At 43.3% G+C, this 23,669-nt stretch overlaps 1 protein-coding gene and 1 long non-coding RNA gene across 13 annotated transcripts in view; one reads left to right on the forward strand and one right to left on the reverse strand.

Moving 5' to 3' along the window:
- The window catches only part of SLC14A2 (solute carrier family 14 member 2), a 424,168-nt gene that overhangs the window by 202,097 nt on the left and 198,402 nt on the right, over positions 1-23,669 (forward strand). The window lies entirely within an intron of this gene.
- Positions 7,332-23,669, reverse strand: part of LOC102954535 — a 42,114-nt gene continuing 25,776 nt past the window's right edge. For all 3 annotated transcript variants that reach the window (XR_006209895.1, XR_006209894.1, XR_006209893.1), the window contains 2 exons: positions 15,560-15,722; positions 7,332-8,035 (listed from right to left, as the gene is read on the reverse strand). This is a non-coding gene — a long non-coding RNA (uncharacterized LOC102954535). The remainder of the gene's footprint in view (positions 8,036-15,559; positions 15,723-23,669) is intronic.

Consider the following 23,669-nt stretch of genomic DNA (forward strand, 5'->3'; position numbering starts at 1 on the left):
AATTTAATCAGGATATTGTTTTTGTTGCTTGTACAAGTTTACATAAGTTTAATCCATTAAACTGTTTTGTACATGTAGCAGCAATAATGGAAATCTGGGGTTTCTTGGACAGAACCAAGAGCAAGGAAAACCCATGAGCTAGGGCAGTCCTTGGAATCACTACATTGTTAGTGGGTTTACTAACTGACAGCCTGGAGGCAATCTATTTTATTAAGAGATTGAAAAATAGTTTAAAAAACCAGCATGTGAAGATTTCAATCAGAAATAGATGGGCACTTTTTAAACTGCAATTGGTTTCTAAAGAATGGGCAAGATAAGAATTGATAGAGGTGAATAGCTATCAAAACGTGGGGTGAAAAAAAAAGAAGCAAATTGCCACCTACTTGAAGTGAATAGCTCTTGTAATGTAATGGGTTTTAAACTTTAAAATTGTTTTGTACTGTGACATACATAACAGTGGAAGTCTGGATTGAGAGTGTTTATTGGTTTTTTCCAATGGAAGATTGCCTGTTTGGTATTTGAATAATAATCTCCATATAAAAATATGGTAATGTAATTATGCTAACTAGTATTTTCTATAATTCAAGACTCTGTTTATAATAATATATCATATTTTGCAGTCAGGTAAGAATCCATTTGTCCCCTCCACCTGGGCCCAGAGATAGGAAGAGGAACTTTAATATACAGTTCTCTGCAATCTGCTCCTCTCTGGAGTTAGCATTTCCTCGAAGGTGATACAATAAATCTCACCAGAAATACCTTCATTTACCACATGCTGCCAAGTGGAGATGAAGCTGATTCTTTGAAATTTTGCTGATAAACTTGCTTTGACCAAACTCACAGGTGGAAACCTGCAAGTGTGAGGATATTAGCCAAACTCAAAGAGAAAGGAAGTGAGAGAGTATTTTAAATTAATTTGGAGAAAACAAATAGAATGGGTCAATTACATTTGTTACCACACAGTATATTATTGAGAAATTTATACATGAAAAGTGAGTACAGCATCAGCTAGTGTTATGATATCACCCACATGAGAAAACACAAATTATGAAGTTGTGGATGGGTCTGGACCTGGTAGAGTCCTCTTTTAAGTTGGTGTCGTACTAAGACAGTTTTCACAAAGCTAGTCCATTATTCTTACCTTCATACTAAAAATATTAGTGCTGGTGGAACACCAGGGACCTAACAGTGTAAGACTTTGCCTTTGATTGGGAAAGCTAACCCTGAGAATACTGATTAATGGAGCAATAGGGTAGTATCTAGTGGCCTGTCCCAGTGTTCTGTATCAACATGGTTCAGATTGACAGCCTTAATAACAAGGATGAGGATACAGAAAACTACAGTTTTAGTAAAAGTGGCAAATACATTTGCTGCAGTGGCTGCAATCTAAACTGGTCTTTATGGCTCATACAGTGGGCCACATTTAACCTATTAAAATGTAGAAGGCTAAGTATAAGTTTCTGTATGTAGGTTTCTCAAAAGCTCACAACCAAGGAAGCACATCATGGGGAACGTGGCTAAACAGCAGCATATGGCATGCCAAAAAAAGCTTAAAAAGTTTTGAGGCTCTATTAATAGTAATACCATGCCCGGAGAGAGGGAGGTGATTGCCCTTCACTGCACATAACACCCTTGGAGTTTTATGTTAAATTTGAGGGTTACCACCCTTTAATAAAGAAGTTGATACATTGGGGTAAAATGCCTAGAATGACGAATGAGAAATGTTTGAAAGAAATAAGGCTGTTTATGTTTTAAAAAGTAGTCTGTTTTTAAGTATGTTCAGAGCAGTCTGATAAATGAAGAAATGGACTTACTCTGGGTAACTCCAGAAAGCAGATGAATTTCCTGTAACAGCCCAGATCTATAGACCACTCCTCTTTCCTCTGATAACTCCCAAGCTCTGTGTTTTTGTTTTCATTCTTCAGCTTTATTAAGGTACAACTGACAGATAAAAATTAACCCCCAAGTCCTCTGTATCTTTTCACATCGGTACTCAACAACATTGTTAATAGAGGAAATAGGGAGAAGCAGCAATCTGTGCCCCTCCTACAGAGAGAAGAGCAGGGAAGGAGGGATGTGGGGAAAATCAGGTAAGGAGTACAGGCCAATCCTCGGAGGAACAGAAACAAAACCCTTCCAGTCTTCATCCCCTTTCTGTGCACACTCTTTTGTCCTCTCCCCCCCCACCCCTGTCAGAGCATCCCCTTCTACAATTTTTGTGTTTGCATATGGGAACCTTGACAGTAATGACCAGGAGAAGTATGTTGATTCAAACCTCCTGCAGCATTCTGGTTACCTTTCTATTTTTGTTCAACCACAGTGACAAGTGATTTGAGGTGATGATAAATCCATGCATTTAAAGCCTTGATTGCCTGAATAAATAGGTTGGATAGCTTCAGTAATTGGATAATTAAAGCAAAATGGAGATGCCAGTGGGGCCAGAAGCTGAGAAAATCAGAATGGCTAGAGATTTCATTTTGGAAAAGTCAAAACCCAAAACTGTTGCAGTAGAGCAGGTAAAACCAAAAGGCACGCATTCCCAACAAACGAAGAAACAAACCCAAAAAACAGGTTGCAAGGAAAGAGGGAGGGTGCTTGATTAAAATGAACTGAGATGCAAATAAAAAGGAAAGGCACACTTGAACTTCTTTGCATATTTTCTTCTAAAGCATACTGTCCTCTGCTCAGGATTTCAGCCAGATTGGACCAAGGAATAGATAACAGAGGGTGGAGTGCTGTTCTGAATTAGTGCTTTCCATTCCAGACCTGCCCTCCCCCCTTCCCCCCCCCCCCCCGCCACACAGTCTGCTTTGCTCTGTCTTTTCATCTTCTTTCCATTTCCCTCCCATTTTTCTTGCCCTCTAAGCAAGGTCCTTGAGAGCTGTGCTTAGACTCTAAAATCTGGTAAAAAGCGACCAGAGAGTGCACCTTACTGAGACACAGCTAATACTGGCAGACCCTAAGGGGACATAAAAGAGATCAGGGCTATGGGCCTGGCACTTCCTTGTTTCTAGATGGTGGAACACACATTGAGGAGATATAGTCATTCATCCAGAACCCTACTGTCAGACAAGATAGTTGTCTTCTGCTGATACCAGATGTGCTCCCACCAAGGAGCCAGCCATGCCCACCATCACGGTACACTGCAAGGGTCCCCACCTCATTTAAGCCCCCCCATCAGAGAGCTGACCCATCTGCTCCAGCCCCCCAGCCACCTCCATCTCACATGGCCCCTGTCTCTCTTTTCCCCACGCACAACTTACATTGGAGATTATTAAGTGTTCACTATGCAGAAATGTTCACCATCACCCCAGCAGCAGTATGGGAGTTGTACTTGTGTGTTGAACACTCACTATGGCACATCAACAGTGGGTTAACCCTCAAAATCACCTGTTGTTTCCACCATTTTATTGATGAGGAGATTGAGACTTGAAAAGGATAATTAACTTCTTAGTAGATAGTTCCTGCCAGAAGGAAAATCCACACTCATACTGAGAACAAAACCCATACTCTTATTGTATGTGATTCCCTGCTGCCTTCTGAGGGCCTGGTAAGCTTGAGTTACAAATACTCTTACACTCCTGACTTCCTGTTGCCCTCTGTCTTCAGTCATACATTCAACAAAACATTTATTGGGCACTTACTGTATACTGTGCCAGGCACTGAAGCTGTAGAAATGAGCAGCAATATGGTGCCCTCAAGGATATGGAAAGACAAAAATAAAGACTCCTATTAAGTACAAAATGTGGTAAGTTCTTTGTTTATGGTAGGTGCTCAGTGCAGGTTGGTTAAATAAAATCACTTGAATTAAACCTTCAAAATCATTCCTGTGATAGTAGGCAGCAAATCAGCATTTCTCTGCATGACTGGCTCAAGCAGGTCAAGGAGAACCTATGCTAATGGGGGAAGGGGTCCCTTCTATTACTATTGAAACCACAACCCTGCCTGAAAAACACAAAGAAATATTTTTGACCCTACAGCCGAGAGGATTCACCTCCTGTTATCTGTATGTACACAAACTAGTTTGACAGAGTTCAGGTACAACTTTAAAGAAAGGCTCCATGTGTGTGCACACATGTATGTTCATGCATATGTGTTTACAAAAGAAAGAGAGATTTTTATATAAGACTCTGATTAGGATGATATATATAATAGCCAAAGCAACTGTTTAAAGGAAACCCATTCTGCTGAAGGCTAAAAAATACCATTTCCACTCAAGCAAGCAATGAATAGCATCCCTCAGATTAGAAACCAAGAGTAAAAATGTAGTAATGATCTAGGAAGAAAGTTAAATTAAAGGTTCATGTCTGTCCTATGCTACGAAAATAGACAAGAAGACCAGCTTGTAGTGCCTAGAGGTAATCCAGTGCCAACAAAGTTACCTGGCTAAGAACCCAGCACAGAGCTATGAGGGACACACACGGAGTTCATTATTGGCCATACTAGGCACTGGGCATTTTCTGTGCAGTATCTCCTTTAATTTTCCCAATGACCCTGTGTAACCCCAATGTTATCTGAGACCTCTAGCATCTCAAGATCAGGGAAAGACATTGCAGAGTTGGCATTGAAATAGCAAAGGTATATGATTTGCTTTTCAGATTCCCACGTGTGGTTAACTTGGGTTAGAATAAGGGATTTGATCTTTAGCAGTATTCAGTAAAGAAACTACCGATTCTCATGCTGTCTGTATTTTCTGGGATATTCTCTTTTGGTTTTCCCTTTAAAAAAAAAATGTCAATGAGCAGCTATTCCTGGAGCATCTACAATGGGCTTCACACACTGTGGTAGGTGCCGGGATGTGGGGATGAAAACAGCCAATCTAGTTCTTGCTCCTATGATGCTTAGAGGCTAGCGAGGAAGAGATGCCAAAGAAATCATTACATGTAATTAGCCACATCATTGTAGACTGGTCTCTGCTGTGCTAAGGAAAAACACAGAAGAGTTGTGTCTACACTTGGCGCAGAATTTTCAAGAAGATGGCACCATGTCTACGCTAGCAAGTGTTGGGGGTGGGAGAGGCACAGGAGTCACAGTGTGGGGGAACTCAAAGAAAAGAGACCACACCACTCTCCGGGGAGAGAAGTGGTGCCAGCTCACACTTCCTACCTGGACAGTCTCCCCCAGGCTCTGCCCTATATGGAGCAGTCCTTGGAGACTCTGTGCTCTGTTTTCATAAGCAAGACCCTTGCCTTACAAGGGAGCAATTCAGCTTTGGAAAGCTAGTTTCAGTGCCCAGTGACTAGTGTAACTGAATGTTTCCCTTCTCAATGAATCGCTTTGGCATTATTTAAGCCCAGTCATAATATTGTGGTTCACAGGAAGCTAAAAAGTGACCTTTGTAAGTTGATCAAATCATAAAACTAATGAAAATGGATGGCCAGGGCTTCCAAAGGGGCATGAATATAGGCCTTCTCCAGGCAGCTCAGACTGAGCTCCTCTCCATGCAAACACAGCTTTCAAGAATTTTTTTTTCCAAGTCTTTCTTTTCTTTCTGTCAGCCATTAATTCGTGACAGCCTGGACTAAATCCAGAAGTATTGCTCTATAGCTTTTGCTCTCACATACACACTCTGAATCCTATGTGGTTGCCTCCTAATGCTCCATCCACCCCCAGCCCTGGCCAGGTCCACCTATGGGCACTCACTCCAGGACCATAACAGCAATTGGGTAGGCTGGGATTTCAGCATAAACTCTGGACCTGGTTTTCTTTTCCCTCCTCATGAGAAGAACTTCTCCAGCTTATTAGAAGTTAAAAGAGTTCTCTGTGCACCAGAATACTCGTATCAGCAACTAAGGGGGAGGTGAACCTAGTAAGCCTAGTAAATGGGAGGTTAACCTACAAGAGGACAGGGTCTGAAGACTACAACCTTAAAAGTACTTTCCCCATCTGATGGACAGAATTCTAAGAGTAAATTATCTGAGTGGCTGGCACTACTTCTTATTAGCTGTGTGACGTTTGGCAAGTTAGCCTCTGTACTTTGTCATCTGTAAATGAGGAGAGTAATAGAAGCTACCTCAAAGATAAAGTCCTTGAGTTGACCCAGGACACAGAGACATTGTGCAATAAAGGAAAACCATTGCTATTGTTACTTTGAGTCATAGATAAGAATCTTCCATAAGCTCAGAATGATGGACACTTTGAGTTCTTAGGTCTGAATCTGATGTTGCCCTGGGACTTAGGTGTTGATTCCTACTCTGTCAAGGGAAATAAAGAGCTTCCTGTCTGAGGAGTAGCAAGGCTGCCTTGTTGGGGCTGCACAGCTTTGATCTAGTATTGACCTACTTTCTTGTTTCTGGTCTCCTGTTTTGCCTGACCTCAAGGCTGCACTCTTGGTTTGTAACTGCCTGACCTGCTTCTGCCTGCTCCCAGACTGTCCCTTCTGATGGACAACCATGCCCCCTCTCCCTCCACTTTGGCAGATTGTCTGCATCCTCGTCACACCAACGTCCTAGGCCACTGGATTGGAAAACTAACAGTGTCCCCTTTAAAAAATATAGTTTTACATAATTTCTCGGCTTGGGAAATGCTAAGAAGCCCTTCCTTGCAGAAATTCCAAGGATAAGTCTCCAAGTACCCTCCTGCTGAGGGGCACTAGATTCAAATGATTTGGAAATGGAATCCGATCCAAGCTGGTGGCCATTTCTCTATCCTGGGGCTCCCCTTTTCTCCACCCAGTCAAAACCCTGAGACAGGAATGCCATAGCTGCTAAGGCAGGACCACCATGGATCTTGGCTTCAGGAAAGATGGTGGGAGAAGCCATCTGAGGGTGGGCCCACTAGAGCTTAGTGCTGGATGGACGGTAAGATGAGGAGGCCCTGGAGGAAGCTGGTCTGTTTGGCTTTGGTAAAAGAGCCCAGTTCAACTTTCAGGTGTGTGTGTGTGTGTGTGTGTGTGTGTGTGTGTGTGTGTGTGTGTGTGTTTGAAGGCTGAATGGATGAATACCAGGCAGCAAGAGGGCCGTTTGACCACAGAGATCAGGAATAAGGGAGCATTTAATTTCAAACTTGACCCTTCTCTCCACTCCTGGTGAATTTTGGTATTTACCACCTCAGAAACAGTATGAAAGTGTACACTGTATTTGAGGGCCTCAGATGTATTCCCAGGGCTAAACAAAAATTAAAATAAGATCAAATAAAATGAGAAGACTGGGGTGAGAAAATTTATTTTTCTTTTTATTTCTTTAATGTTTATTTTTGAGAGAGAAGGAGAGTGCACGCACCAGTGGGGAAGGGGCAGAGAGAAAGGGGGACAGAGGATCCCAAGCCAGCTCTGCGCTGACAGCAGTGAACCCGATGTGGAGCTCGAACACAAATGGCGAGATTATGACCTGAACCGAAGTCAGACACTCAACCGACTGAGCCACCCAGGCACCCCAGAAAATTTATTTTTCTAATGCTAGCCCGAGGCAATTGATTTGGGGTTCTGCTGTTGCTGGAAGGGGAAAAATGTGGGAGGAAATAGAGGATGTACCTCAGAGTTGGTGATGGGTGTGGACTGGGAGACCCAGCTGCCCTGTGCCAGGCTGAGAAAGAAGATATATCACATCCTGCTTGAAATACAGAGAAAATTGACCTTTTCTATTCCTTACCAGAACAGACTCCCACATAAAAGCAACAAAGCATGCAGTACTAAGTTTAAATTCTGGCTCTGCTCCTTACCAGCTGTGTGATCTAAGGCATGTTATTTAACCTCTCTGAGCCTCTGCTTCCTTGTCTGCAAAATAAAGAAAATAGTGCACAGAGGCTTTATATTCATTTGTTAGGGCCGCCATAACAAAGTTCCACAGACCGGGTGGCTTCAAGAGATACTTATTATCTCACAGTTCAGGAGTCCAGAAGTCTGAGATCAAGGGGTCAGCAGGATTGGTTCCTTCTGAGGCTGTGAAGAACACTCTGTTCCATGCCTCTCTCCTTGCTCCTGGTCATGTGCTGGTGATCTGTGGCAGTCTTTTGATGTAGAAGCATCACCCAAATCTCTCTCTTCATCTTCACATCACATTCCATCCGTGTGTCTGTCTCTGTGGCCAAATTTCCCCTTTTTTAATAAGGATAACAGTCATATTGGACTAGAAGTCCACTCCATTTCAGTTTGAATTCATCTTAACAAATTGCATCTGCAGTAACTTTACTTCCAAATAAGTCACATTCTGAGGTATTACAGGTTAGACTTTAGCATATTGAATTGGGTGGAGGTGGAGGAGATACAGTTCACTCCTAACACGATTGTTGTAAGAATTAAAAAGTATGGCATATATATATATATAAGGTTCTTAACAGAATCTCCATTACAAAATAAGCATTCGATAAAGGAAGCTATTTCATTGATACTTATTTATTTTTTTGCTAAACATTGATTTACAAAAGATTTATTTTTAGCTAGGCCAGATGACAGGGAAAAAAATCACCTCCCATATACATCAATCACATCATCTAAGTTACCCAGGATGTGTGTGTGCCTGGGAGGTGGGGAGGTGCTAGGCTATAGGAAGTTTTAGGCTACATCCATACAATGTCAGTATATGAGCCAGTCGGGGCACCTGGGTGGCTCAGTTGGTTAAGCATCCAACTTTGTCTCAGGTCATGATCTCACAGCTTGTGAGTTCAAGCCCCACATTGAGCTCTGTGCTGACAGCTCAGAGCCTGGAGCCTGCTTCAGATTCTGTGTCTTTCTCTCTCTGCCCCTCCCCTTCTCTCTCTCTCTTTCAAAAATAAATAAATCGTAAAAAAAAAAAAATTTAAAAACAATATATAGGCCAGCCATACTGGCAAATGGACAGTTATATATGCACACCTTTTGCAAAATATATTAAAAAAAATATTTTCTCTAAAATCTAAACCCCTTGAAATTTAACCTTGAGATTCATCCCAGATTAGTTGCTAGCCAGTAAGATCTCAATTCAAATGAGAGTGTAAAGCATTCCTCTTTACTTGAAACCTAGGACTAAGGAAGGAGGAGGAAGGGGTCTTTCCAGAGCCTGGGTTCTGTGGAGAAAACCTGGTTAGCAGTATGAAATTCTGGGGGGATGTGCCTAGAGAATGAGCCACCCAGAAATGGCAAAGGAACCCAGAGGGAGGATGTAGAAGCACAATAGAGTGAATATCACCAATTTTGCAAATTGGCCTCTATCATAAAGAAGGTTTGGTTCCTGTGTGAAACCATCAGCAATTTACCTGAATGTAGGATTAGGGAAGGTGCTGAAGAACCCAAGCCCCTGTTTGGGGTTTCCTGTGGTATTAGCAATAGTCATGGTGATAAGACAGTTGAGGGCACTAGCTTGGGAATTGCCAATTTGGGAACCAGTGCCCCCTGCTCTGCAACAACCTTGCTGTGTGACCTTGGACAAGCTTCTTCCCCTCTCTGGCCTCATCTGTAACATGAGTGGCCAGAATGCCTTCTCTCTGTGGATGCTGCTAGCCCGACATTCTATGATATTCTGGTCCCTGCTCAGGCCCAGCCCCAAAGTCAGTTAGAAAGAAATCCTGCTGAATTATGAGTGTCATGAGGGATAATACTGTCCTCAGCTTAGATTTCTTCCTGGCTGGACTGCTGCTGTGCTGAGGCTGTGCCTCTCAATCAGGAATTGGAAGGGAGAAAAAAGAAGGAAAGATCATCTGCTTGTATTTAAAAAGGGAGGAGAGCAAAATGGGAAGTACAGATCAGGCTTGCTCATGCCCATCTTTGAAGTACGGAAAAGCACTTTCCCTGAATAGTGTGAGTGAATATGATGAATGAGGCTATTTGATTAAGCAGGATGAAACTGGTGAGCCAGCGTTCTCTGTGTTTTATTTTGCCTAATGGCTGTAATCAGAAATCACGCAGTCATCTTTTCAAAAGTGGGAGCCAGTGGCGAAGCTCACAGGTAGTTGTGCGTCTGCAGTTCTTTTGAAGACCCCACATCTCTCCTGGAGCCTCTGGGAGATTGAGAATATGGAGGGGTCTCTAACGAAGTCTCCACCAACACCAAAGTAATTGGATCACTTTGTCAATTCAGTTAACAGCCCATTGGTTCAATTTCCTTTTGTAAATTTAGATTAGATAGCCAGTACCTAGGACAGTAGCTGGCACCAAGTAATGTGCTTTGAAAGTATTTATTAAATTAATTAATCAGTGAGTGACAGGAACAATGAAGGAATGCATGAATAATGGATGGGAACCTTGTAGGTAAGGGAAAAAATGTACAGATGAATTTTCGCTCTTTCTGTCAAATTGACATCGTTTTTGATAGGACATGAGAAACATTTGTGATGTACCATCCATCTGTTCATTGAGTTTTCATTGATAAAAACAGAGATTCCTACATTTGAGCCCTAGATCTTTCCCTCATTTGCTGTGTAAACTTAGGGAAGTTGCTCAACCTGTCTGTGCTTTAGTTTTCTCATCTCTAAAATGAAAATATTAATAATACCTATCTAGTGCCTGGGGATAGTGGGAAGACAGAAGGAGATAATAAGTGTGAACACTAATTACACTTTATGGCCCAAGGAGCTACAGATTAGGCTAGATGAGAATGAAGTTGGCCCTATGTGTGTACCACAGAAGGCACTTAGGCAGTTGCCTTTAAGGCATGATTTCAGAAGGTCGATGAGGCCCTTCTCTTCCCAGGCATCATGCCACTGAGAAGTAGTATGCCTAAAACTCCTACTCTTAGAATTCCCTTTGGGGAAAAAAAAAAGAATTCCCTTTGAGCTAAAAAAAAAATGCCCAGAGAAGTTCCATTGGTGATATAAATTATATGAGAAGGTAAACACATTCAGACATTAACCACTAGTTATTTCCCAGACTTTAGTCTACCTTCAAAAGACAGAGCAGTATGCATACTCATCAATGCCTTGGCTTTGGAGTCACTCAGTTCAAATCTAGGGTATGCTACTTACCAGCTATGTGGCCTTAGGCAAGCTACTGAACTCTGAACTTCTGTGTTCTCAGTTGTAATTGGCTAATGATATTTACTTCTTAGTGTACTATGGGGATAATATGAGATAATGTACATGAAACTATTTGCATACGTCACTCATACTCAGAGGAGAGTGATTATTATTAACATGACTTTTCTCCCATTGAAGATGTTCATAAGAACATTATTATGGATGGAATGTTTGTGCCCCCACCCCCGTATTTATGTGCTGAAGCCCTAATCCCCAGTATGATGGTATTAGGAGGAAGAGCCATTATGTGGTAGAGGCCCCCGATGGGATTAGTGTCATTATAAGAAGAGGAAGAGACTCAGAGTTCTCTCTCTCTCTGCCCTATGAGGACATAGCAATAAAGTGGCCATCTACAAGCCAAGAAGAGAATCCTCACCAAGAACCCAACCATGCTGGTACCCTGATCTCAGACTTTAATCCTATGGAACTATGGTAAATAATTGTCTGTTATCCAAGCCACCTAAGGTGTATGGTATTTTGTTATAGCAGTGCAAGCTGACTAAGACAAACATGAAAGGCAGTTCTCAAAGATTTTCAACCATATTTGGAGCACAGCAACATTATTGTAATGAATTTCAGTTAAGGACACCCCTCAGGATGCTTGGATGGCTCAGTTGGTTAAATGTCCAATTCTTGATTTCTGTTCGAGTCATGATCTCATGGTTCATGAGATTGAGCCCCACATCAATCAGGCTCTGCCCTGACAGCACAGAGCCTGCTTGGAATTCTCTCTCGCTCCCTCCCTTTCTGCCCCTCCTCTCTCCACGCTTTCTCCCCCCCTCTCTTTCCCCTCTCTCTTTCTCTTTCTCTCTCTCTGAAAAAAAAAATAATAAATAAAAACTTTTTAAAAAATAAAGGACACCCCTCATCCTCATGTAGCCCCTTTCCCACCTCCCAGAAATCAGTGACTATTGACTGGCCCACACTGTAGGTGAATGCTGCTGGAATGCACAGAGAGTTAAGGAAGATCTCTTGAAAGAGATAGTCTCTGAATGGGGTTCAGAGAGACAAATAGGAATGGGTGTGAAATGGGGAAAAGAGGTCATCCCTGCCTCCTTGTGATTGTCGCCATTTTCATGAGTTCCTGGCGTCCTGTCTCCTCCTCCTCTCCCCTCCCACTATCTCCTCCCCCTACCCCTCCCCCTACCCCCCAACCCTACTTGTGCCAAAGGGAGTCAAGGAGAGAGATTTCTCCTTCTCCTTCAGAAACCTCTTTTTCAATCATTTCTCCACAGAATTTTACAGTTTAAATGCTAGGAGGCTGCTCCATGCATCTTGCTCCCCAGCCATCACATCTGGGGTCAGTCACTTCCTCTGGAAGAAGCCCAGGCTCAAGGAGAAAGTACCAAGTTAGAGAATGCAAGGGGCACATGAATTTTGGTCTTTTGCTTGTTTTATAGATCATCTTTCTCTTTTGACTGGAACCTTGCCTTGCCTCTTTCCCCAAGGTAGAGTCAGGGATACCACAAGGTCTGCATATCCAGATATTCCCCCTTCACTTTATCAGGGGAAAGTTGGGAGTCTGGGAGGAGCGGAGAAAGAGACACACCAGACAGCTATACGCAGCCCCATATTTGGATTGCAGCTAAGAAAAGGGTTAAAGAGAGATTTTCTTCTCATATCTTATTGAGATCATTTTATGGCTCCAATCTCAAGGGAAATGAGCAGTTTGCACATTTACCGTTTCCTATCAGTCGACCATCTGTAGGCACCACCTTTCACAAAGAGCTTATACATTAACTGGTCACTTTATCATTGTAATATATTTGGAAAATCAAAAACCAGCTGTTATAAAGCTATAAACTGGAGACTTTATTACATATTGTTTATCATTACTTTAGTATTTGGAGATTCATAATGCACGGACTTTGAGATCTATCTGTATTGCCAAGGAGGCCAAAGTTTATTTCCCTAATAATATGCAAATGGAGCCTTTATACCAGATAATGAATAATCACTTTAGATTAAAGGCTGAATTTTCTTTTAGTGGTACTGGCAGTGCAGCCTTTTGCATGCAGTTAATAATTAATTTAAAGAATTACCACTTCAGTGAGCCCTGCTTACATTATTTATTAAGTGTAATTAAAGTATTTATTAGTCAAGTAATAAATGAGGGACAACCCCCAGCACCTTCACAGTGTTGTAAAATAATCACAGACCATGTTTATCTGCAAAACAAGACTGAGTGTGGCTCGAGTGTGTTAATAGATTTTTCGTGATCATTCCATGCTCTATCAGTGTACCTCAACAATGGGTGTGTGTCTGGCGTGCCCACCTGCTTCCATTGCTTGGTTCATTCTACAGGAAAGGAATACCTTGGCTTTTTCTCATTGTTGATCTGTGTGTGTTCGTTTGGAGGCAACATAAAGAGGATTTCTTGGTTCAAGGGAACATCCCCAGTCTACTTTGTTGGTATAGCTCAGATTGGCTGCTCCTGAAGGGCTGCTAAAAACATTACCTATAATGAAGATGATTGTATAATTCTTGTCCAAACCAGGACAATTTTGAGAATGAAAGAGGATGTTACTAATAATAATATGTAAATTGAGAGCGTTCTAGGCAAAGCAAGACTGAACCTTCAAAAATTAGCATGGCCTTTACCTACCCTTCAAGCTGGATTGCCTTTACCGGGTTGTGAATTTAAGAGTCACCTTTTACCTCTGACTGCTGCTTACCACATAGGGTTTTAGATAGAAAGCTGGACTTCTGCCTTCTCTCAACTTCAGGCAACTTTGGGCTGCCCATAGTCTTCCCCAGGAAACCTTTCCCGATCCCTCCAACCAGAAATGACCACTACTTCTAACCCCCATCACATTGCTTACACCTCTGTTGGGGCCTATCTCAGAGGCTTGCTGTGCCTTGATTTATTTATTTTAACCACCCTGTAAAGAGATTGCAAACTCCTTACAGTAAAAGACAGACTATACTTGCAGACTTTTAACTCTTCCATCCATGCTTACATTGGTGCCTCGCTAAAAGTAGATATATAGTAAACATTTACTAAATAGATTTTATAGTTGGGAAGCACAATCCCTCATCTTTCTAATCAGGAATGAAGACAGAATTTCAATCCAGATCACTAACCAGAATCTGTAACTGAACAGATAAGTTTGCAGAGTGGACATAGCAGGGGAAGGTGTGGCCAGCAGGCAGCATTCCAAGAGCCATTCAGGTCTGCCGTGGAAATCACTTGAGAATAGGATTACTCACAGATCGGTGAACAAAGTCTTAAGGCCCACTCCAGGCAGACTAGTGCCTCATTGGCCCTAGAGTATCATGCTTAGCCTTTGTTGTCTGAGTCCTCTCTCTGGAAAGTTCTCAATCCTATGCTCTCTGAAAAGCAAGGATAAAATCTATCGAAGCATATACAGGTTAAGAGTCTTTCCGAAGGTTACCCAGATGATTGCTGCATCTCTGCAAATCTGACTTCTTCATTTGTGTGAATCCCACCTACCTCATGTTCTACTTCCTCTCTAAGGCTTTTTCTGACCACCTCGCCGACCATTTAAAAATTTGCATTATCCACATCACTCATTTCAGCCCTTTGCATCTTTGGGTTGCCCTGCTTTATACACATAAACCTTCACCATCCAGAAAAGGATGATGTGTCCTCCTCTCCCTGTACTTCTCCACAGTACTGGGCACCCAGTGCTCAGCAAATGAAGAAAGGAGAACCAGACCTCACCTCAGTTTTCCCTGAATGCATCCCTCTCCTGCCTGCCTGCCTCCAGCCTCACTCACTTCCCAGAATCCCACCTGGAAGGTATTATCACTTATCCAAAGATACTACTGTATTAAAAAGGAAAAGAAGTGATGTCCGGTCAAAGTTAAAGGGGCTGAGTGACATTTGAGAAAGCAAGCCCAAAGAATCAAACTTCGTGTTTTAATAACAGCCAAGACTACTGGGCCCAAACTTGTGGGCTTATAAATTGATTTGTCTTTGGGCCCCTTTACAGAGCTGTTTCTAGGCGACCGACAGGTTGGCCGTATATCATGTGTGCTCTGGCCTCGTGCTGTGGCAGCCTGCTCCTGACCTCTTAATCAAGCCGAGTGCTGGGGCACAGAGAGGAGATATGCGATCACTTATGGAAACACCCAGCTGGCGTCAGGCCCACAAACCATCTGCCTGTCTCGCTTTGGTCAGACTGACTGTCTGCTAATGCCCTCTTCTCCTATGAGCCATTTATATATTTCCCCAGCCTTTTTTTTTTTTTTTTAAGTGGAAAACAAATAGCATTATTGGACGTACTCTGCCTGGCTACAGCTGTGAATCACAAAGTTGGAAATCAGTCCAAGACAGAGTCGACAGCATATTCTCTGCTTGGTTGGGGAGAGATCCAAACTGCTGATCTAGCCTCATTTGATCTTTGATATTTTATTTATCTATAAATTTGACATGGCCCTGTTAGGAAACATCATTCTGTTGTTCATTTTCTCATTCTTTTTTGTGTTTCCAAAGGGAAGGGGCCTTTGCTTAGTTGTAACCAAGGGTCAGCATTTCTTCCTGGCCTTGTCAGAAGGTAATCAATGTAAAGACAATAAAACATGAGAATTGCATGCAGCTGGTAGCAGCAAGGATGGGAGAAAGGGAATAGAGGTTTGACATAATTCCCCTGGGCTCTTTGCTACTTACCGAAGTCAGTAATAGATCACAAATACAGAGTAGTGAACAGAGCTAGATGAACCTGGGGTGGGAATCCTTGCCCTCATCATTGTTCCATTCAACTAGGAATGAATGAGTACCACTGGGCAGAAAAGCACCATGGCTTCCGAAAAAAAATGCACAATCCCTGTACCTGCAAGGAAAAACACTGACAGTCAGCTAATCATCCAACCAATAAGTCAATTTTGACAATATCCTCTATACCTGTCTTGGTTTGAGTTCCCCAGAAGCAGATCCTGATGTGAGTGTAAACTATCTACTTGGGCACTGCAGGTAACACAAGGAGAGAATGCAATAAATAAAGGGTACATGACTTTTTTAGCCAGCTACTGCTATGGACCGCTGGAGCCTAACTCTCAAGAAAACTCTGGGAAATGGTGCAAAGCACATGATTCAGAACCACTTCAAGGAGTGAGGGAGCTGGGGTGTTTATATACCAACTTAAGAGCTTCATTAGTTTCAGGGCTATTGCTAGAGGGTGGTAACTCTTTGAAACTCTGGCCTGCCATATATACAAAGAGCAAGCTTTCCCCTACTGGGGGTGAAGGAAGGGGAGCCTTCAGGCACACAAAGGCAGATACTGACATTTTTAAGTTAGCTGGAGCCCACTGAAGGGTCCAAAGAGTAGGGCGGGGCCCTGAAAGCACCTGCTACAAAGTCAATCCCTAAGTGAGGGGCTTCTGGGGAAGCAAGAAACTGAATATACACTTTCTATGTCCTTCACTCAATCAGTTAGAATGATGAAACTATTAGAATGCAGTCTGAAAATCAAACACTAAGTGACATAAACAAGACTGAGAAAAATGGAAGTCCAGAAGGAAAAATAGCTGTCCCACCATTGAGGAATTTCCATGAAAAAACTTACAATTAAATTAGGACTTGAAGAATGGACAGAATTTGGATTATGGAAAGGAGGGAGAGGAAGATTTGGATAAAATTATTTATTCCCAAAATTGGATATAAAAATACTTGAAAAATAAATAATCAAATTGAGTCCAGTGAACTCTTCCCTCCTATTCACATTCACATTATCATCTTAGAGATGATATCCATGATTATCCACAATTTCACTCCAATAGACTCTTTTAGTTTAAGTTTCATGGCATCTCAATTCAGTAGTCAAGGAAGTTTGCATCAGATGAACTTCTAAATTCCTTTCCTATCAGAGATTTTAAGAATCATGAGTCATCAATAAACTACTCAAAGGACTAATGATATTCTATTTTGAAAGATTGTTTTGCTGGTTATATAAATAATTACCTCCTGGTTTATCTGTTTGCCCATTCAGTAACTCAAACCTCAGTTAAGCAGAACATTTTAGGACTGGGGGTGGGGGGTGCTCATACAAAGGGTAGGGACAGGTCTGGTCACATGCCCCTTTGACAGAAGATTGGATACATGTGTAAGAGATGTCCTTGGCTGCTGGTTTAACCCTCCATTGTAGGCAAAACAGTGCTTGGGTTTAGCTGAGAGCTTGAACTCAGAAAAGACTGGGTTTGAATCCCAGGTCTGCCATGTGCCAACTTTGTGACTTTGGCAACTTGACTCCTATAAGCCTTAACTTTCTGATCTCTAAAATGGAAGCAATAGCACCCGCTGTCAGAATTGCTGTATGTATTAAAGTTAAAAGGGACAGTGCCCGTAAAATATGTAGTCCAGGGTCTGAAAACTTAACAATCCAATGTGCAATGATAATGAAAACAAGTACATTTAAAAAAAAAAAGAAATCAAAGGGCATTATTTGCAGTCATCAAAACAGTGCATGCCCTTCTGGTTTCAGAGCTTCTTACTGCTTAATTTTACATACCACACACTAAATCATTATATTAGTTCATACTATGCATAAGTGAGATGGGAATCTGCTATTTCTGGTGAGGTACCTTGCACATTAGTCCATACATGCATTTTAAGCTCAGGACAAACAATGCAAGTGAAAGGGAATCAAAGTGTAGGTTAATACCATAGAAATAAGGACATTTAAAAAATTTGACATTAATTTTATGTATTGATTATTTTTCTTGTCAATTTCACTTTTTCTTCTCTCCAACACCATGGACTAAAACAATGCCATGCTTCTTTGTGAGTGTTGCTCCCAGGACAGCTACTCTGTGGTGTTGGCAGCAGGTCACACGGCAAGGCCATGAGGGGCAAAGAGTCTGGCAAGATAAGGGCAAGGTCAGACACATGAAAAATGGCGACAGGGCAAAGGGTAAGCTATGAAGCATAGCTAAGGTCTGAGATGGGTCTGAGGAATTCTTCCAGCAGCATCAGACATCATCAGAGACCGGGTCTCAGGTGGAGGGCAGTGTCTTTCTCCTTTGTAGGGGTTCAGAGAGGCCCACTACAGCACTGGCATGGACAGCAGCCGGACCCAGGATGACCATACACAGATGGCCCAGCCCTGGACACTTTAGAGAGCAAGAGGAGGAATTATTCATCACTGCTGAGACAGCTAGTGCACTCAAGACTGTCCCAAGCAAACCAGGACCTGCAATCCCAGCCCTGGGGTCTTTTTCCTTTTCACTTGGAATCAGACCATCTCCTCAGCCCCAGTCTGCCTGGGAAACCCAGCCCTCAAATTCTAAGATCCCACCCGCTGTCCAAAAGCTCCCCTCTCCTTAATCCCCATCATCTGTGTAACCCGTCCCTCACCCTGTTTCTCTTCCTCAGAGAGTGATGTCTGGAGCTTCTCTCTGCTTCTAGACAGTCCATTGCTCTCCAGCTCGGTGAAGAAGGTGAGGTGCTCACCCTCAGGCACAAAACTGAAGGAAGTGATGGAGATCTCAGTAATCAAGACAAATCATATTTCAGTGCCATGTTTTTTAAAAATCAAAATTCATGCCAAAAAAGTCTTTGATGAGAAATATCTCAAAATTTCAAATAAAGACAGCATCAGTAGCAGCACTGTGCCAAGGCCTATGGGAGCCTAAAGCAAAAGGAAACAGTCATACTGATCTTGTCTTTAGCTAAGATCTTGGTGTTTCCTTCTTTGTGGATTTTTGCATTAATTTTTATTTTTAAAAAATATTGGATTAAAATATTATCTGTCTAGATGGCAGAGCTTTTTGGTCACACCTTCAATTTTGTGCCTGAGGTTAGTGCCTCTCTTACCTCACCCTAATCCTGGCCCTGAATTCTTCATAAATAACAACAGCTGCCATTCACCACGCACTTGGTGGGAAGCTGGCCTTGGGCTAAGTGCTCTGCTTATTTAATCCAGATACTATCCCCTCCAGGTAGGACTCCAACCCACGTGCTGTGCCTTTACAGTGCTGTCTTACTGAAACCTGCCCTCTTGGGTCATCCAATACTCCCAGATTACTCTTTCTTGGAGAATAGAAAAAACTGTAAGCTGGAAAGACCCATTGAAACATTCTAATCCTTTGCTTTCTTTTTTTCACATGAGAATTTCAGTGCATATTACAGGAGCTAAGTGACTGGCCCAGGGTCACACAGCTGCTTGGGATTAGTGTCCATTTATTCATTAACTCAACAAATGTTGACTGAATATCTACTATATCCTCTGTTGTAGACACTGGGAACAGAGTAAGGAGCGAAAGGGGCAGCATCCCTGCTCTCACAGAGCTTACATTCTAGTGTGGAAAGGCAGTTAATAAACAAACACAGCCACACACATGCACATATCAGACAAGGATAAGAGCCATGAAAAAATTGAATCATGGGGAGAGGGAAAGGAGTGGTGGAATGAGATCGGGGTTTCTCTTTTATATAAGATGGTCATGAAGGGATTTTGGTAGGTGGTTTGAGCAAACACCTAGATAAAGTGAAGGAAAGAGGAAGTTATGTGGCCAGGGTGGAGGTGGTGGGAGCTAGTTCTAGGGCAAGGTGCCTCCACTTTGACACTATTGATATTTGGGGCTGGATAATTCTTTATTGGAGCAGGGTGGGGGGGGGGGGGCGGTGACCTGCACATTGTAGGATGTTTAGGAGCATCCTTGGCCTCTACATACTTGATACCAGTAGCACTTCCCTCCCAATCATGACAAGCAAAATGTCCCCAGATATTGCCACGTGCCCTTTAAGGAGCAAAATTATCCTCAGCTAGAACCAGAGTCAACGCACATGGTAAGAGGCAAGTGCAAAGGCCCCAAACAGGTCAGGCTTTTTCCATAGCTCAGAGCAGCACTCTCAGTCACAGGCAACCCCGTCAGCCCTGAGCACCCACCACCTGCAGAGCCAGCACCAACAACACACTACTGGTCTCTGATTCATTTCACACAGGCTGGCTGTGGGCCTCCTTTCATCCTCCAGAGCAAAAGCTCCCTGAGGGTAGGCGTCCAGCCTACATTCCTTTATATCCTATGAAGGCTGGGCTCTGGCTGCATGCCTGTACACTCTCTTCTGCTCCTGCTCGGTGGGGACACTGTCCAAGGACTGGGAAGCTCAGAGCCAACTTGGGAGGCACCATGTCCCTGCACAGCAGCCCAGCCCATGCCATCCTGTCAGTTGCCCTCTCCACGTCTTTAAGGCTGTGCTGCTTTCACAAAAGGACAACATGTGATGAAAGTTCACCTTCCACTCAATTAACCTTGAGAGAGAAGGTGGTTTTTTTCCCCCCTTTCTCCCCCAAGAGACTTTTTTTTTTTTTTTTTGATGACCTTTTTGAAGCATCTTATTTTCTGGGCAAAAAGCCAAATGATACACTCTCTTCCCAGCTGCAGGGCTGTTGTAGATTCTCAAAGCTGAGGTAAAGACAGCCTTTGGAATGAATGCAAGATGGGCAGTGGGGTGGAGGGAATGTGAAGAAATGCCTTATTATTCCAGGCGAGATGTGCCTGGAGGGATAGAGCCTACAGGACCCATGAGATGCAGGGACCTAGAGACCTCAGGGCTGCCAGACACTCCCCCCAATTAGGGAGCATGCATGAATATGAATTTTAAAAAATCAATTCCACTTTGGGTGGAAGTTGAATGTTAATAAGTTATAACAAAGCACATCTTGCACAGTATTTTGCAGTCTATGAAGAGGTGTTTTGTTTTTGTTTTTCTTTTTGTTTCTTACCTATTTCATCTCTTTGAGTCAGATTCAGTTATCAAGTAAGATTGGATTTTATTTAAGATTGGATCAGTAGGGCAGAATAAATGGTATAGCACATTTGCAACCTATTCCTTAACAGTGGTGCCCAAAAGCTCCCTTCCCCATCCCAGATGTTCAGCATCCCTGGTAGGGTTTAGAGAGGGCAGCACATGCTCCTCTCTCTCTCCCTGATGCAAGGCCTCCAAAATCAACTACATGTACATGCAGAAGGGAAAATGAAAAGAAGCACCCAGCCCAGGCCCACCTCTTCATTGGGGTTCTCACCAGCACCAGTTCTGGTGGCAAAGGGAGATTCATGAAGGTGGCCAGGTTTGCTTCAGGTCAGCTTTACCCCCTCTCTCTGAGGCCCACAGGCAGTTGGGAGACTTCTAGAATCTTAGAAGCATTGTTTGAAAGCAACAGTTTAGAAAGAGTCTCTGGGTGGTGGCTTTTTTCTTTTTTTTTTTTTTTTTTTTTTTTAATTTTTTTTTCAACGTTTTTTATTTATTTTTGGGACAGAGAGAGACAGAGCATGAACGGGGGAGGGGCAGAGAGAGAGGGAGACACAGAATCGGAAACAGGCTCCAGGCTCCGAGCCATCAGCCCAGAGCCTGACGCGGGGCTCGAACTCACGGACCGCGAGATCGTGACCTGGCCGAGGTCGGACGCTTAACCAACTGCGCCACCCAGGCGCCCCGTGGGTGGTGGCTTTTTTCATGGGACCAGGAAGTTGTGACTGGGAGTCAGAAGACTGTGCTGGTAAAATAACAATAATAATTATAATAATAATAATAATAAATAATAATAATAATAATAAAGAACCACAAGGTCAACAGCAATCTCAGGAGCTGGACTGCCTGGGTTCCAATTCTGGCTTTGAAACTTGCCATCTTCATGACCTTAACCAAATCACTTTACCTCACTATGCCTCCATTTTCCCATCTGTGAAATGGAGAAAATAGAAGTAGCTACCTCTTAGAAGTGGGAGGAGAAGGGGTATCCTCGATCCAGATGCACTCCAACAGGGCACTGAATATCAAGGATCAAAAGTGGCTGAGAAGGGTGGCAGGAAGCTGAGGAAAAGCACATGCAGGCTGTCCCAGGAAAATGATGTTGAGAGATGTGCCAAAGGGCAGATGCCATGCTGGGGCTTTGCTGTGGGTATGAGGGAACTGGGGGTTTCAGGCTACAGCATGAAGAGAGATAGATGTAGAAGAGATGCCTGCCCCAGGGGAGGCACTGCTGCCTAACATCTGCCATCCTGCAGCCTCCAGGGGGAGGCCCTCAGGCCAGAATCCAGGCAGCACAAAGGAGCTTTCTGGAACAAGTTTGCAGAAACAGACACTAATGTAAAGGCATCTCTTAAGTCCCAGTTCCTATCATTAGTCTCCATTTGCTGTCACAGGATGAAGGACCAGTGATTTGTGTTCCATGAAAACGTTCTTCCCGGAACATTAGGAAAGGAGAATTGGCATCATTGCAAAACCCAGAGTGGCCCTGCAGCTTCTGGGCAGGAAACCCCCATTCGGGGTGACACTCAGGAAGAGGAGCCTTTCCCTTTGGGCCGTGGGCTACCCACAGCCCCCAAATCTGTTCACCCACTACCCCTTTGCTAAAGAGTCTTTTCTTCCTGACAGTGTCTTGAAATGATCAGCTAGCCATGCACTGATTTCAGCACCACCTCTACTGGCTCGTCAGCCATCCCTACCTCAGTGATCAGGTTAGAGCTAGAAGGAAGCTTTGAATATTTCTTTTCATAGAAGAGCAAGCTGGCACCCAGAAGGATTTTTAATTTGCCCAAAAGCACATTTACTAGCCATGATATGATGTCTGAGCCCCCATGTCCTCGTAGGTTTGTGGAGCTGTGACAGCAAGGTAGAGGTAGAATCATGTCACTTGAAATCTAGATGGTGAGTTGAGTTATCCTGCCTCATGACCTTTCACAGTTCTGGCAAAGTCAGAAAACTCACAGAATGTTTGGTGCAAGTGAGTATACTGATGTACGGAAACTGTACATCGGGGTACAAATGACAGTTAAAATAAGACAATTATAATGAGATGCTGTCTGTATAGCGGAGGAAGATTAGACATGGGAGGACCGTGCATGGCCATCAGTTCTGGGCTAGAGTGGATTTGTAGCGATCCCTCTGCTGAATTTGTGATTCCATGAAGGTGATTGTCAGATCCAAACTCCCTCCAGCAATGAAAAGAGTGCCAGCTCAAGTAGAAGACTCTAACCTGCCATCCATCTCCCAAAAGTGCCCTGCAAGTTGCAACCTTCTATTCCCAAGACCCCACCCAGTGCCCGGTACATAGAGCTGCTAAGAAAATAGTCAGGAATCAAGGGAGTATGTAGCCCTATCCAGTTCTGACATTTGGGGACCAGATTTGGAAGCTAGAAGCGTTCAAGCTATGACCTGTCTCACTTCAGTGGGTGGTTTTCATCATGGCTTTGAGGGAGGAACCCCTCTTTAGAAGAACCTATAACTGTGTGCTGCAGGCCTGGCCTGACCAAACCAGAAGACAAGAAAACTGAGTGTTCAGCCCCAGCATCTTCGCTCCCCTACCCCTTCACTGAGTCTCCTTCCTCCTACCCTCAGCCATTTCCCACCCAGCACCCAGTGCCCTCATGTGCCCCACCCCTGTCTACCCACTCTGGTCACTAGTTCACTCTATATTCTGGGCTCTTCCAACTTCCTTTAATACTCAAAACTTCTCTTGAAGACAGAGCCATTGGCTTCTGAGGGATTGAGAGGCCATTTTCTTGAAGCTGTGATCTATTACCTTCTCAAGCATATTCTCATCTGACAGAAAACAGTGCTGCCTTAAACCAGTGACAGCTCCAACATATACATCTCAGACAGCCACCAAAGGCAGGTAAAAGAAAGGAGGTAGAAAGGAGAGGAGGTAGAGGCTGAGACTCCTCACTGGCAGCACTCCACAAATCACACACTGACCCCTCACCTGTTTTCCCACCACCGCTTCTATGCGAAGTCTTCTATTGGGGTGCTGTCCCCACAGGTACACTCTGGGGTTGCCCAA

The sequence above is a fragment of the Panthera tigris genome, chromosome D3 (genome assembly GCF_018350195.1).
Source record: "Panthera tigris isolate Pti1 chromosome D3, P.tigris_Pti1_mat1.1, whole genome shotgun sequence".
Taxonomy (NCBI): Eukaryota; Metazoa; Chordata; class Mammalia; order Carnivora; family Felidae; genus Panthera; species Panthera tigris.